This window comes from Phacochoerus africanus, chromosome 1, assembly GCF_016906955.1.
Source record: "Phacochoerus africanus isolate WHEZ1 chromosome 1, ROS_Pafr_v1, whole genome shotgun sequence".
NCBI lineage: Eukaryota > Metazoa > Chordata > Mammalia > Artiodactyla > Suidae > Phacochoerus > Phacochoerus africanus.
This window is the reverse complement of record NC_062544.1, coordinates 7,150,760-7,160,167: the sequence shown is the minus strand read 5'-3', so window position 1 is coordinate 7,160,167 and position 9,408 is coordinate 7,150,760. Positions and strand designations below refer to the sequence as shown.

Below are 9,408 nucleotides of genomic sequence, written 5' to 3'. Positions count from 1 at the left end.
GTCCTCCTGCATAACCCAGGGAACTATGTTCAATGTCTTGTGATAAAACAATGGCAAGAATATATATGTATGTGCGTGTGTGTGTACATAGGTATGTGTGTATAACCGAGTCCCTTGCTGTACATCAGAAATTAACAAAACCTTGCAAATCAACTTCAAGAACATTTTTAAAGAGGAAAAACAATTACACATCTTCAAACAGCGTATATAATTATTATTTTACTTGTTTGCCCTCAATTTTGCCAACTTTTAGTCGGTACAAAAAAAGAAAAAAATGCACCTGGAGTTCCCACTGTGATGCAGTGGATTAACTGATCCATGCTGTCTCTGCAGCCGGGGTCGCCACTGAAGTGCCACTTTAATCCCAGGCCCAGCGCGGTGGGTTAAGGATCCAGTGCTGGCGTCGCTGTCACATAGGCTGCAGCTGTGGCTGGAATTCGATCCCGGGCCCAGGAGCTCCCATGTGCTGCAGGTATGGCCGAAAAAGAAAAAAAATGTTCACCAGATTCTCCCAGCACCAATGATATTGCCAACCACTGATTACTCCATTATAACAGGGGGTGTGTTAGTGATTCTCTCCACGCATCTGCAGGCCTAGTTATATATTCCCCATTCCCCACGTGAGGAAACTAGGAAACCGAGGCTCTGGAAGGTCACCTGATTCCTGCAAAGTCACCCAGGGAGCAAGTGTCACAGGTGCTCTTTCCATCTCTCTCTCTGCCTCAGTCCTGAGCCCCTCCTTCCCATCTCCTAGCGCATGCATTTGCAGTTGTTCAATTACAAAGTAGCTGGAACTGCTTTCGCTTTGTGGGCATAGGTGCCCCAGGGCCTCCCACTGTGGCCTTTAATCCTTGGACCCTTCTCAGGAGGAATGACAATTCCCAGGGCTTCTTCCTGGCTGGGGGAGTCCTGCATACATCCTCACCCATCCCACACCCATCAGCAAGGAATGATTGAAATGATGCTCTTTGCACGGGTGCCCGTCCCACAGGGGCCCAGGGTCTAAAGGAACTAGGGAAACAGAGTCAGAAAATTTACTGGTGATTAAACTGCCATCCCTCTTTGGAAGTGAAGAGAAACATAGGCGCGTGGCCAGTTTGCAAAGGAGACTGAGCACACGTCAAGAGGATGGGAGTTGCAGAGGCTTCTAGGAGGCGTGGGCTTGAGGCAGGTGCTGGTTGACTTGGTGGAAATTCTCAATGGACAGATGACATTATAAGTAGAGGGCCAGCAGGGTGACTGGGAGACTGAGGGTGGCTTGCTCACCCTAGAAACAGGCTCCAAATGAACACATGGGCCAGATTCCTCATGGAACACACAGACTCTCCTTGTCTCACACACACACACACTCAGATCCATCCCCATGGCTCCCCTACACACAGACGTTTGAGCTCTCTGCCAATCTTCTAAAAGGAATCTTGGCAAAAGGAGGCTCCAGCTCCTTCTCCGGCCTCTAATGTGCCTTGTTCTGCATGGAGCTGGGCCACGCAGGAGAAGGATGGAAGTGGGAGCAAAGAGATTGGCAGAGGCATTGCGCCCTCTTTCACCAGCTGCTCTATTATATAATTGCCATGTATTTGTAGACTTCCGCCAGTGAGACAAGTGGCATTTGTGGCAGAGGAGTGTGATGTGTAGCTAAAAATATGGAAGACCTGGTGTCTAGATCAGGAGAGAAGAATATTTGCAAAGAAACCCCTGTTCTCAGAGCAGACGTCCAGGGCTCTCCTAGTGCATTTAAACTGAGGATGACATTGTCTTCAGAATCGTGCTGTTGGCTCTTGAACCCCTGAGTCCCATCAGTGAGCCACGGGACAGGGTCAGAAAGCCCAGGTGGCACAGGGGCTCCAACTGCTCCAGGGCAGCCCAGCTTCCAGGTTCCCGCCACCTTGTGCTCTCCTCTGTGGATGAACAGACAGAAGCTGGGGGTTGCTTGGGGGTGGGGACAAATGTCCAGAGAAACCTCTGAGTTGCGTGTGCCATCCTGAAACTCCAGGAATGGAGGGATGGTTTGCACTGTTATTAAGGTGGCGGAACAAAGCCAGAGACGCGCCCGAAACGTCTTCTCCCCTCTTACAGAGTCCTGGGTCCCCAGCCCTGTTGGCTTTCCATTTTCTTTAAATGTCCACAGGATAAAAATTTCCCCCCAAACAAGCAGAAACAGAAAACAAAGAGTGAGACACAGAGGCTCCGTCTGGGCTTGATGAGGTTTTGGGCTGATTATGGAACTTGAGGTTTTCTTTTGTTATCTAATGTGTTTTGTAGAAATCGGAAGGAGGGAGTCATAGTCGTTCAGGCAGGAGCATAAAATCCTGCCACCTGTGCAGGCTGTGCCTCCTGCTCCTGCGGAGACAACTTCTAAACAGAAAGGAAATAAACTGTTGATACTTTACAACGTGGAAGCCTTGTTGCATGCTCCCCTATAATCCTCCTAGCCCCCCCGAAAGGTGGACGTTATTTCCATTGGACAGATGAGGACGCTGAGGCTCAGAGAAAGTATTTGCTGAAGGTCACACAAATAGTAAATGGTGAAGGTAGGACTTATTCTAGGTCTGTCTGACTCTCCAGCTGATGATTTAAAGTGGTGTCAGTTTTGGTTGCAAATATCATACTAGTCCTCGGACATCGATTTTGGTGAAGCCTGTAAACAGTCTGAGATTTCTTTCACAAGCAGCAGGACCACTTCTGTGCTGTTACTTATCGTACTGGCCCTTCATATATTCCTATTTTTGACGGGCCTTCTGAAATATGTTAAATGGTTGGTTATCTAATTATGGACATGGAGGCAGTTTCAAAGTTTCTAGTGAACCAAATCCTTCTTAGCAGGCTGGTTTATTTTGGCATGAGCAGTTTTATCTCCAAACTCTATGGTAAAAAAGCATTTGACAGTCTCACTCTATGTCTAAACGTGGCAGGAGACCATTCAGAAGGAAAAGAATAGACGCTTTGGGCACATTTGTGTGGCAGATGAAATTGCCTGTCTTGCGCCAGAAATGGAGACTCTCAGGTGTTCTTCATTCGCATCTCTGCCGAGATCTGAGCCTTGGCATTGAACTTCCCAGAGCTGTGGTTGAACTCTCTTGGTCTTGTCTCATGCCACACAAAGTGTCCATGACTCAGCTGCCAATGGGTGATAAATGGGTTTCTGATAATTTGACTACATCTGGATCCAAACAGTTCCCTGAAATTTGGAAGCTGGTGAGTCTGTGGTTCATCAGATGTCTGGAGTGAGGAAGGCCTGCCAAGACAAGAGCCTTCCAAATGCATTGGCGACATGGACCACGCTTGCTTGCGTGATGTAGGGGAGTTACCTACGTAGGGAAATGAGGCTGAGCAGCACTCAGAATGTGAGGCCCTCAAGGGTTCTCAAAGGAGATTTCCTAATTGCTACCTTCCATCTTTAAGGAGGAGAGTGAGCCATCAAATGGCGGTAGCTGAGCTTTGTAGAAAATAGATACAAAACCAAAGACTTTAAGTAACTAGCCTGTGGCCACACAGATCAATGCTGGGAGCTGAGAATAGAAACCAGTCTTCCGACCTCTGGTCTCAGACTCGATCCATCATTCCTGTCTCCCTGGGACTAAAATACACCCTTTCCTTTAAAAACAAATGAAACCAGTATGACCCAGTGGAATTGAGTGGCGTTATTGTAATCGTCATAGCAACCAGATTTCAAATTCAACATATAAACTTTGATTTTGCTTTCGGGCAGGGGTCCCTGGGGAGACAGTGGTAACAATTCCCTCTCTAAGTAAATAAATAAAATTTAATTCTTGTATGGCTTGACTCCTTATGCTAGCATGGAAAGCTTTAGTGATCCGAGTTTTAGAACTTCCAGATGGGGCAAAGTCACTTTTTCTCACAGATTTTTTTTTTTGCTGTTTCTCTTGTTTAACAAAAACAGAATCCTGTCTTCATTCTATGGTTATCTTTAGAGTATTCAGGGTTCTTTAGAGACATGATGATTCAATGTATAATTGGTACAGATTATAGACTATCAAATAATTTCGAGTCAGGATGTCATTTGATATATCATCAGAATGAATAGGCAAATGGCCTTCGTTTATTTCGTTTCTGGGGTTATAGGATATGATTGCTTTAATAAAGAAAATTGTTCTCCAAAAGTAGTCCCTAATGAAAGCGTTTTACGTGACAAGAGGTTATAATTACATGAAGGAGAAACCTCGTTGCCCCTCAGAATCCACAACCCCCTTTTCCTAATTTTTTTTCTAATCTTTTTGCCATGAAGCCAAATCATTGCTTTCCCACCTTCATCAAAGCTAAATGTGGGAGTTCCCATTGCAGCTCAGCAGTCACAAACCCAACTAGCATCCATGAGGATGTAGGTTCAACCCAATCCCTGGCCTCACTCAGTGGGTTAAGGATCTGGCATTGCTGTGAGCTATGGTGTAGGTCCCAGACATGGCTCGGATCCTGCATTGCTATGGCTGTAGCATAGGTTGGCAACTATAGCTCCTATTTGACCTCTAGCCTGGGAACTTCCATAAGCTGCAGGTGTCCCCCTAAAGATACCAAAAAAAAAAAAAAAAAAAAGCTAAATGTGACCATGTGTTTTGGTCCAGAAAATGTAAGTTGGAGTGTTTTGTGCAGTCCATAGGAAGTGTTTTTACAGGGACAAGGGCCACCTTTTTCCTCTCTGGACAATGGCTGTGATGGCTGGAGCTCTGGCATTTGGTTAGGATTCTGAGGTTACGGGACACCTTCTGGGGATAGCTGAGGTGTTGGCTGGATAAATCCTAAAGACTTAGGGGAGCAGGCTCATCCATGGCCTCACCGTTGCCTCTGGATTGATTTTACAGGCAGGACAAGTAACACACCTAAGCTGTAGAGACCACTGCCAATTTGGGTTTTCTGTCCCATGCAGCAGACCCTAATTCCAACAGATACAATATGGAAAATGGTGTTACTATTATTGTTTGGACTTTCCAGAGCCACAGAAGGAAATCACCCATCTGGTCTTTTCTACCTCAACCCTCCCGTCAACGTCAGAAAGCGTGACCCGTTTCCCTGGAGCACACCTGACATCCACACCAGCCTCCCCTGGGGGACCTTTACCCTTGGCGAGGGTAGGAGGAGCTCACAGCCCTCTCTGCAGAAAGCAAATAGCCTTTGGTGACAAGGACATCTTCCTAATAAGCTGACTGTCTGGGAAGCGTGGGGACAGCCAGCTACTTCATCAAGTCGCAATCTCCAGGCTGTGAAGAACCTTCACGAAGGGACCTTGGAACAATTAACTTATGATCATTACTGATGTGGGGTTTAGAACAAACACAGAATGGGCCACCTGATGCCCGGAGGTGACATTCTGTGAACACAGGCCCAATGATGCCCCTGTCGGCCTCATCAGTGACGTGCACACAGCCCACATGCCCAGGACGGCGCTGGGGAGTTAACTCGTGCTGGTCAACTAGTTAGGCTGATGAGCCTGTAGGTGCCGACTGTTTTGGAGAAATGCAGCCAGCTGTCTCGATCAGATAACAGGTTATCAAAGGACCTGGATGTTTGGAGTAACTTTGTCGGGAGACTGTGTTTCACACACATGCATTGTCTTCCCCGCTGAGGTCCCGGCTGTGACCTGACCTTGGGCAGAGGAGGAGGTGGATGTCACTGGGTGGACAGGACAGGTATTATCAGCCCCCCAGACACTGTCTCTGAGTCCAGATCTCACACGAGCAATGCACATTGTGGCGCACAGACACGCACCCTCCACCCATGCTGCAACTTCAGATCCACAGCGAGTCGTGGGAGGATTTTCACTGTCAACACAATTTACTTAGAAGATGAGGACACTGAAAGCAAGTAGCCCTTCAGGTGGTTTTTGGTATCATAAAAGCAGCAAATAGGTAAATATTTGCATTTCTTTTGAATGTGAAAACATCTCTTATTTCAGCAGCATTCTTCTAGGACAAAAAATACTTCATCAACAATACTGGCTAAATATGTGACCCTTGCACGAACCTAAATATGCATTTATACCCAAGGCTCTAGATGTTAATCATTTAAATGTCAAAACATGCATTTATATATGGAGCTACGTAATAAGCAGATATTAACCTTATTTGTTTGTATTAATTTTATTAACATAAAGCCCTAAACTTGAAAGCTCAGCCTCTAGCAATTTTGATTTAAATAGTAAGGGGCTACTATTCCAATTCAGTGATCAGTTCTCTGATTTTTAAATCTGAAAGATTGCTGCTAATCATTCAGTTTCATCATAATGTGGTTTAAGGGTTTTATGGGGGAGAGAGATTACTATTTCTTTTTCTGGAAATCCCCCAGTGATGATTGAATTCCATCTTTTCCTCCTCTACCTTGTTTTCCCTGATTTAGCAAGTGGAAAGCTGGGTTTCTCCAAAAGTGTTCGCTGCCAAAACCAGATGGCAAGTTTCTTGCCGTAGGTTCAAAATCTACCGAGCTTTGGACTGGCTGCCTGCGCCCATGGCAGCTACCTGCACCAGGGAGGCCAAGGTGGGCTTCGTGGAGGCGGCGTCGGGGGGGGAGGGGGGGCGGGGCGGGACGGCTGCGCAGTGAGCATTTCCCAAGGAAGGTCGGGGGCCGGGCTGCGTGGCTGAGTGAGGCTGGGCTGCCGGGGCCCACGGAGCTGGCCTGCACGCTGTGCGGCCGCCCGCTGTCCTTCCCCCTGCACCTGTACGTGCCGCTGCCTGGCACCGCTGTCGTTGCCTTTCACCACCGCCTCTTCCTCTTCTGCTGCCAGACGCCGTGCTGCCGTGTGTTTTTAGACATCGGCTCCCCAGGAGAAACAACTCTACTCGTATGAACCACCTTCTGAGCTCCCCCAGCGACAGGAGACTCCCTGAGCCTCCAGCGCAAGTCTGGGGCTCATCTCTGCAGGGTCTGTGGCTGTCGAGGTCCCCCAAACGTGTTCCAGATGTCACCAGGCACATTTCTGCAGTAAGGAGCATCAGGCACGGGACTGCAGATTGGGACACAAGCAGGTGATTTGGACAGTACAGTTCCAGACGGGAACTGCTTTTTCCCAGAATTTGAAATTGTAATAGAAACAGAAGATGAGATTATGCCTGAAGCTATAGAAAAAGAAGATGAATCAGAGATTGTAGGGAGCATGGGTGAAGCACCCGAGGAAGAACTGGATTCTGTGCAAAGCATGACTCTAGGGAGGATGGAATTTTCCAGAAGTTTAAAATATCCCTTGAACCAGAACAGGTCATGCCTCAGCTGCTCAACGAGCTGAAGGCTGACAGGCTGGGCAGAGTGTTGATTGGGGCATCCTGGCCTTCTTCACCTGTGCTGAAAGCTCTGGACTAGGTACTGGCTACACAGAGGAATTTGTTTGCAACCAGCACGTACTAGATACAGTTTAAAGACAATGTTGGAAAGCTTTAAAAATATTCATAATCTCTTAGACCTTGCAGTTGCATTTCTAGGACTTTATCCTAAGGAAACAGCTGTGCTAGAGACACACAAAGATCATGTTTTAGGTCTTGTTTACAGTGTCTTTAGATTAGACAAAAATGTCCACTGACAGGGAAGTCAATTTTGGTGCATCCCGTCGGTAGGAGGCTCTGCCGTCTTAATGATACAGACCTATATACAGATCAAAGAAGATATAGGCAGGTCTTCTTAGTACAACTGTATTTTCATAAGAACATTTATACCTGTGTATGTGTCCAAAAATAATCTGGAAAGATAAACACTAGATGTGAATTGGTCTCAACAGCGGGACTAAGTGACAAAACATTTCTACTTATATTTCTTTCTACAATAAAAATGGGTTGTGTGTCAGAAAACAAACAAAAACCACCACACACACATACACACACAGTCTACCGAGTTTGGAAGAGTTTCCAGGTTGTACACCCTTCGGATGCGCGGGGTCATGAATTCAGCACATTGCAAATGGGTTACACTTGAGAATCCACCTACACGTCCTTTTCAATGTGTCTGATTGTGTTTCAATGTGTTTGGTTGTTTTTGCTGACTTATAAAGGTTCCGAAGAAAGAGAACCTGGCTTCCTTAGAGGACGCTTATGAAATGGAAAAGGTCTCACCAGGAAGGAAGTTTTCTGAATCAGAGAGTTTCAAAGATGAGGACAAAGGGTCAATTACCAGTTCGGGTGCAAGAACCTTGGCGATGCAAAACAAGGACAGCAGAAAGAATTGAGAGAGACAGAGGGGAGCTTTGGAGTAGAATGAACTTGACGTTGGAAGTAATAGGAGCGTTGAGAAGGTCTGCGGTATCCTGGAAAGAAGGAAAGATAATAGCCAAATGGAAAGAAAAGCATATTTTGAACAAGCTTATATCTGGTAAGCGTTATGCATTTACCTGGGCATGTTTTGATGATGATTAAAGCTTGCATTTCTTTTACTATGTGTTCTCATTGGACTGTGCTCTTTTTAATGAGAGCATCTATTTTGATGAATGTGAAAGGATGAAAATGCAGCCTAACCCTCCAAGACCCCAAGAAGGTAGTAAAGAGCCCTAACTCCAGCTTCCTAAAAAGCCCTAGATGCCCCCGAATTCCAGACCCTGCTCCCTGCCAATAAATAGGTAGAAGGTCACACTTCTTGCTGTTCCAGGGCCTGCTCTCTGTATGAAACTAGGTGAAAGGATGTAAAATAGGCCCTTGAGTGCGTGATCCTGGCCTAAGTAAGGTAACAGGAAATGAGCTGACTAATCGCTTATCTGGATTCTGTAAGACTGCTGGCGCCATAGAAGAAATGATTACACATCGAAAGCCCTGGTGACCTACCTCAACTGCAATCTGTCCCTCTGCCCAGGAGCCCGCGCAAATGCGGACCTCCGGAGCTGTTTTAAAATGATTGGCCCACGGAGCGCGGGCTCTCGATGTTTTAAAATGATTGGTTTGCGAAGCTCGGGCTTTGTTGTGAACCCCATAAAAGCTGTCCCGATTCCGCACTCGCCGCTGCAGTCCTCTACCCCTGCGCGGCGTACGACTGTGGGCCCCAGCGCGCTTGGAATAAAAATCCTCTTGCTGTTTGCATCAAGACCGCTTCTCGTGAGTGATTTGGGGCGTCGCCTCTTCCGAGTCCAGACAAGGGGGATTTTCCTTCTACTGGCCTTTTCAAATGCATGTTTTATGTTCTTAATAAAAGGGAAGGTGAGTGCCTTGACAGATGAGCCAGGGAAATTCAACCAGTAGTTTATTCGTTCAGTGATTCAACAAAATTAATTGGGCGATACGCATTTTTATATCTGTGTATTTACTTCTGAGTGATTCCCATGAATAGTCACCTTTGCATCGCCTTGGGTAACCAATACAGTGTTTTGCTGCTTTATAAAGATTTGTGAATTATATCGAGTTTTTGTAGGAAAAAAAGCACAGCTTCATACATAACTGTCTCTCACGTGAGAGAGGCCCAAGTGTTGGGTTTGTCAGCTCAGGTGGT

At 46.5% G+C, this 9,408-nt stretch overlaps 1 pseudogene; it reads left to right on the top strand.

The window, feature by feature from the left end:
* The first annotated feature begins 6,329 nt into the window (after window positions 1–6,329).
* LOC125111561 (programmed cell death protein 2-like) lies at window positions 6,330–9,078 on the top strand (annotated as a pseudogene).
* The last annotated feature ends 330 nt before the right edge of the window (window positions 9,079–9,408 follow it).